Source organism: Bos taurus, chromosome 1 (assembly GCF_002263795.3).
Source record: "Bos taurus isolate L1 Dominette 01449 registration number 42190680 breed Hereford chromosome 1, ARS-UCD2.0, whole genome shotgun sequence".
Classification (NCBI taxonomy): domain Eukaryota; kingdom Metazoa; phylum Chordata; class Mammalia; order Artiodactyla; family Bovidae; genus Bos; species Bos taurus.
This window is the reverse complement of record NC_037328.1, coordinates 57,473,595-57,480,647: the sequence shown is the minus strand read 5'-3', so window position 1 is coordinate 57,480,647 and position 7,053 is coordinate 57,473,595. Positions and strand designations below refer to the sequence as shown.

The 7,053-nt window shown below is 37.9% G+C and overlaps 1 long non-coding RNA gene across 1 annotated transcript in view; it reads left to right on the top strand.

The window, feature by feature from the left end:
* The first annotated feature begins 2,480 nt into the window (after window positions 1-2,480).
* The window catches only part of LOC132345593 (uncharacterized), a 48,860-nt gene continuing 44,287 nt past the window's right edge, over window positions 2,481-7,053 (top strand). Inside the window, exon 1 of the long non-coding RNA XR_009495045.1 lies at window positions 2,481-2,795. This is a non-coding gene — a long non-coding RNA (uncharacterized lncRNA). The remainder of the gene's footprint in view (window positions 2,796-7,053) is intronic.

Sequence of the window (7,053 nt, the reverse complement as noted above, 5' to 3'; positions counted from 1 at the left end):
GTCTTTTCCAACACCACAGTTCAAAAGCATCAATTCTTGGGCTCTCAGCCTTCTTCACAGTCCAACTCTCACATCCATACATGACCACGGGAAAAACCATAGCCTTGACTAGACGAACCTTTGTTGGCAAAGTAATGTCTCTGCTTTTGAATATGCTATCTAGGTTGGTCATAACTTTCCTTCCAAGGAGTAAGCATCTGTTAATTTCATGGCTGCAATCATCATCTGCAGTGATTTTGGAGCCCCCCAAAATAAAGTCTGACACTGTTTCCACTGTTTCCCCATCTATTTCCCATGAAGTGGTGGGACCGGATGCCATGATCTTCATTTTCTGAATGTTGAGCTTTAAGCCAACTTTTTCACTCTCCACTTTCACTTTCATCAAGAGGCTTTTTAGTTCCTCTTCACTTTCTGCCATAAGGGTGGTGTCATCTGCATATCTGGGGTTATTGATATTTCTCCCGGCAATCTTGATTCCAGCTTGTGCTTCTTCCAGTCCAGTGTTTCTCATGATGTACGCTGCTTATTTATAAGTTAAATAAACAGGGTGACAATATACAGCTTTGACGTACTCCTTTTCCTATTTGGAACCAGTCTGTTGTTCCATGTCCAGCTCTAACTGTTACTTCCTGACCTGCATACAAATTTCTCAAGAGGCAGATCAGGTGGTCTGGTATTCCCATCTCTTTCAGAATTTATTGTGATCCACACAGTCAAAGGCTTTGGCATAGTCAATAAAGCAGAAATAGATGTTTTTCTGGAACTCTCTTGCTTTTTCCATGATCCAGCGGATGTTGGCAATTTGATCTCTGGTTCCTCTGCCTTTTCTAAAACCAGCTTGAACATCTGGAAGTTCACGGTTCACATATTGCTGAAGCCTGGCTTGGAGAATTTTGATCATTACTTTACTAGCGTGTGAGATGAGTGCAATTGTGCGGTAGTTTGAGCATTCTTTGGCATTGCCTTTCTTTGGGATTGGAATGAAAACTGACCCAGTCCTGTGGCCACTGCTGAATTTTCCAAATTTTCTTGCATACTGAGTCCAGCACTTTTACAGCATCGTCTTTTAGGATTTAAAAGAGCTCAACTGGAATCCATCACCTCCACTAGCTTTGTTCATAGTGATGCTTTCTAAGGCCCACTTGACTTCACATTCCAGGATGTCTGGCTCTAGGTGAGTGATCACACCATTGTGATTATCTGGGTCGTGAAGATCTTTTTCGTACAGTTCTTCTGTGTATTCTTGCCATCTCTTCTTAATATCTTCTGCTTCTGTTCGGTCCATACCATTTCTGTCCTTTATTGAGCCCATCTTTGCATGAAATGTTCCCTTGGTATCTCTAATTTTCTTGAAGAGATCTCTAGTCTTTCCCATTCTGTTGTTTTCCTCTATTTTTTTGCATTGACTGCTGAGGAAGGCTTTCTTATCTCTCCTTGCTATTCTTTGGAACTCTGCATTCAGATGCTTATATCTTTCCTTTTCTCCTTTGCTTTTTGCTTCTCTTCTTTTCACAGCTATTTGTAAGGCCTCCCCAGACAGCCATTTTGCTAAGACTGGAATCTACCAAAAAAAAAAAAATTCTACATCCAAAGACATAAAGAAGAAACCAGGGGTGCACTTGCAAAATAAACTCCATATCACCCAGATGGACAATCAACAAAATGGAGGATAATTATATTGCAGAATTTCTCCCACAGGAGTGAGAGCTCTGAGCCCCATGCAGGCTCCCCAGTCTGAGGGTATGGTATTGGGAGGAGGAGCCCCCAGAGCATTTGATCTTGAAGGCCAGTGGGGCTTGATCACAGGAGTGCCACGGGACTAGGGGACACAGAGATCCACTCTTGAGGATGTACACAAGGTCTTAGGTACACCACAGACAAAGGCAAAAGCAGTGACTTTATAGGAATCTTGGAGGGTCTCCTGGGGTGGCAAGTTGGGGGAGGTGAATGAAGGGGAGGTGGGCAGCTGTGGAAAAAAGGAAGAGGGCTCAAATCAATAAAGTCAGAAATTAAAAAAGAGAAGTTACAACTGACACCACAGAAATATAAAGGACCATGAGAGACTACTACAGGCAAATATATGCCAATAAAATGGACAACCTGGAAGAAATGGACAAATTCTTAGAAAGGTACAATCTCCCAAAATTTGAGACAGGAAGAAATAGAAAATATGAACAGATTGATCACAAGTACTGAAATTGAATCTGTGATTTTAAAACCCCCAAAAAACAAAAATCCAGGACTAGTGGCTTCACAGGCGGATTCTATCAAACATTTAGAGAAGAGTTTACACCCATTTTTCTGAAACTATTCCAAAAAAATTGAAGAGGAAGAATATGTCTGAACTCATTCTATGAGGCCACCATCACCCCAATATCAAAACCAGAAAAAGATACAACACAGAAAGGAAAATTATAGGCCAATATTATATCCAAGGGTCAGACTTTTGTTAAGCAACTTCTAAATTAGTGGGGAAACAAACAAACCAAGCAGCCAGATGTATGTGCAAGAGAATCCAGCTGAAGGAACACAGAAGTCAGGCTGTGTTGGCAATTTGGAGGAAGGCCAGATTACTCTGGAAAGACTTTCTGGAAAGAAGGACTGAATGTTCAAAACAGATTAGCACCCTGACAGACTGAGAATGAGTTTGAAGATCTCTGTGGCCAGAGACTATAAGGATTATATTATCCCTTGCTTTTCTCTGTAAAGCAAGAGCCCAGATGCGCTGAGTTCCAGGGGTGAGCTGGCCAGGCACATGGCCCAGCCTCAACTCTATTTTTACTTCACAGAAAGAGGTAAGTCTGCTCTCCACATTTCCTCAGCACAGGAGAACCTCGTTCAGGGCATTGCTGTTCATCATAGGCTACCTTATTTTCACATATATTCATTTTCATTAGGTCATATGTGGTGAGCCGGTAGTCATTTGCATGTTTTACAGGAGTTCCAACTGTATCTCAAATCCCACAGGATGTAATTGAAATGGTAAAAATGATCCAACTGCTTCTTTTCAAAGTGCAGCTTCTGTATCTTATCTTCTTCTATGAATTTAATGGGAGTGATACCCATGTAAGGAGGTCTTCTCTTTTCATTTAATAGTACTTTTATTATTGCAGATATTCTTAAATTACTCTTTAAAGAAGGTGAAAAACATACTCTCCAAAAGTTAATTTGGTGAACCTCCAATTCTGTAAATTCAATTTAAATAATAAGTTAATGTCATTCCAAATCCCTTTCCTGTAACTTTGTTTTTTCATTTCAGAATAGTGACTACAGATCTGAGGTCCATCAAGCTGAATGAAGCTCTTTTGCAGATACTTTGCTAATTTCTGTGCTAGAACTTTGTACTCCCTTTGGCTTTTTAAAATTCATGAGAGTCTAGGTCCTTTGGCCTAACGGTGGCCATGGTCACATAAGAGACTAGTCAGTCTCAAATTCTGGACACTGCTTCACCCTCCTTTCTCAAAACACATACAAAGACAGCTTGTCGTGGAAGACTGTGTGATTCAGGCAAAGGACACTGAAGGGACAGGGGCTCCAGAGGCCTGAGTTCTAGTTGCTAGCAATCGGTATGAGTGCTTAGCATCCTCCCTATGTTTTCCTCAACTGCAAAACAATGGAGCTGGACCAGGCAACTGCAATGGCTCTGCTGGTTCTGACACTTCTGAAACTCACAAAGTGTGAAGAATGCTGAGGCAACGACAGTAGGCAGGGCAGGACAGCAGCAGGCTGTAGGCCTCCCAACTGATACTTCTCATCTGGTTTAGAAAGCAGCCAAAAAGCAAAAGATTTCACAAGAAAGTATTTGCTCAGAAGTGTTCTTTTAAAGAAGGCTTTTTAAAAAAAAATGTCCTAAGTGTTTCTCACATAAGAAATTTATTCTTTCCCATATCTCTAGGTTCTCTATGTTGCTGTTGGTAAAGTATTTGATGGATTGTATGAGATTATGACTGTTACAATATTATTTTCAGATACTCTTGCATTTGAAAATCTTTAAGCATTCTTAAATATAATTTTTAAATGTTAATTTTATATCTTTATGTGTGTGTATTTGTGTACATATGAGAATATCCATGTCTTGGAAGTTATAGTATATATCAACAGGAAAATGAAACAATTAAAAAAAAAACCTGATTTCAAAAATTACTCCATTATGTAAATTAGGTTCATTGGCATATTCTTTATTCTCTTCCCCAAGGTTCCATATTGTGTCATATTGCTCCTCATCTTGACATACACTCTGCTCCATGAACGTATGCATGTGAGTTTAGAGCAGTGGCTCCTAGCCTATTTTCACAGCCTCTGGTCCTGAAAGAATGTCTATAAAACCTTTATGTCTTTATACCAAAGACATAAGTTTTATGCCTATAAAACCAAAATATCTTTATACCATAACCTTTCATTCATTCAGTTAATCCAAAGAATATTTTATATACCTGACACTTTGTTAGGGAGTGAAGATATAGTAATAAATAAAAGAGAAGTGTACATTAAATGAATAGGAGATGATTGTTTTATTACAATTATAATAATGCTACATAGAAGAAGTTGAGGTGCCCCAGAGCAGAGAATGGGGAACCTAACTTGTGGGTGAATATGTGGGAGGAATGTAAGAGAAGAACTCCCAAAAGAAATATGTCCTTAGACTTAAAGGAAGATGAGCAATTGTCTAGCTGAGGATGAAGTGGGATGGATGTGAGAGTGGGGAGGAGGATGAATTTCACAAAGTCATACAAACAGCAAAGTTAGCACTAAGGCTTTAGTTTCTAATCCCCCTCAGCAACTCTGCCAAAAAAAAAATCTCAAAACACACTACAGTTTTTCAAACACAGAACAGTCTTAATTCACATACACAAAAGATTCCCCAAGTTAATAATAATTTCCTCTAGGGATTGTAATTATGGATGACATTAATCTTCTTTGTATATTTCTATATTTTCCATACTCTTTATAATGATCATATATTATTCTTTAAACTTTCAAAATAATGACTTTTATTTTTAAAGAAAAAATATCAATGGGATGGCAATGTGTACATTGTTAAGACCTCTTACATGTAAATTGGTTAGTACAATGTCTGGGACAGCCTATCCTCTCAAATATTTGTTTCCTTTCTTCTTATTTATCTTCTAATCCCCTGTACTGGGCATAGTTGGAGCATATTGCTCAACAAATATTTGTTGAATGAATCCATAAGTAAAACCTCTAGGCAGAATTATGGGCATTGATTATAGGACTGTTGATCTATAAGGAGGCAAAAACTACATAGTTCAGGGCCAAGTAGCTCTTACCCTGGCAATGACATGGAATTGAGAAATACCTTCTGAGATCAAACTTTTGATCTTGCTGTAATTAATCTGGGACCCTAAGCCACTAATGTAACTACACACAGACAACTCTGATATCTGAATACGTTTTGAAGTTAAGTTATAGGAAGAATATGGTCTTTCATGAAAAACCTTCTGATCATAATGCTCGTATTACAAACTGAAATCTAACAGTATAAACTCTGGTTAGTTTGGCAATATAATACAATTATCATATTTTTAGTAATGGCTGTGAAAAGCCATTAGAAAGTCATAATTTCGGGGGTTCATACCCATTATCATACAAGATGAGTCAGTTTTGGTAAAATGTATCTTCTTAGGTTTAGAGACTATGATCCAAAGGAGGGAAGCATAAAAGTCAATAAGAAACCCAAAGATTTCACCTCCCTGTGATCCCAATCTCATCCTAGGCTTTCATCAAAAGTATATAAATTTTTTATATGATGGTAATAAATAATTTGTAGCATAATTTGCAACATGAGTTGCTTCACTCTAGTGGAGGAAACCTCAGTTTGCTTCTTCCCTTCTGGGCTTCTGTCCCTTGGCCTAGGAGAATGAAAATAAATCTGACATGATCTTTAAGGATTTCTTCTCTGTTCCACCTGAGTGGACTTCCTCTCATGTTACTAAATGCCCAACAGACACAATGCTTCCACAAAAGACATTCCATAAAAAAAAAAAAAAAGATATTCCATCAAGCAATTTATCACTTTTTCCCAGTGTCCATTTTCTGGCTGTCCATATGGAAATGAACATTTTATCATGATCCTGTGACCCACACATCTCTCACTCTCACCCCATGTTACCTCTTCCAGGGAGGTAATCAAAAGCAAATGATTTAAAAATTGTAACACTCCCAATGACAGAACTAGCAACATCTGGAGTCTCTATTGAGTCCACATGAAGTTTAAACGTCTTCTGGTTGAAATAAGAATAATCCAAAAAGACAACTAATATTATAATTTAAAATATCTTCTCCTTAAAACTTAATATTAAGGGTAGCAGAAAATGCATGAACAGTATAGACTTGGTTTTGAAATTCCCACATACTGAAAACAGGCTCAATTTTCTTAGACCTAGAATATGTCTAATTTTACCTGCTTTTTGATTCTGTATGTGGGCATAGAAAACTGAGTGCTACGAAAGACTGTGGAAAATCTTACTTCTGCAAAGAATCCCAGTAGAGTAAAGGCTTGACTTAATGGCTAGTTCAAGAGTCAGTAATATGGAAATTTGGGATCGAGTAACAGAAGTTACAACAGCCATTAACATTTCTGGGACTAAATTTTGCTTACATATGAGGTGGAAAAAAAAACAGTCCCCAGCCCCTCCGAGTCTTAATGAAATATTATATGGCTTCAAATCAAGGATGTATTTGCCAAATTTCTTTACTAACATCAGAGTTGATGTTCAGACATATGATTTTAGAGTTTGTGTCTGAAATGTTGACGTTGTCTCTCTCTAAATGGCTATTGCAAAAGTGTTATTTTATTTAACTTATAACCCATGGCTAGAAGGTGATACTGATCTTGCAAATTGCTCTGAGATTATTCTAGATGAAAGTCACGCGGCAATAATGAACTCCTGCATTATCTGTCTCTATGTCACAAGTCATTTTGTACAGCTTTGCTCTAAGATGTACAAACCCACATGATTTGAAGAAAAAAGATCATTTGGAGCAGAGGAAAAATGAAATCAATTGTAACTACTATCTCAGATGTTAAAGAAA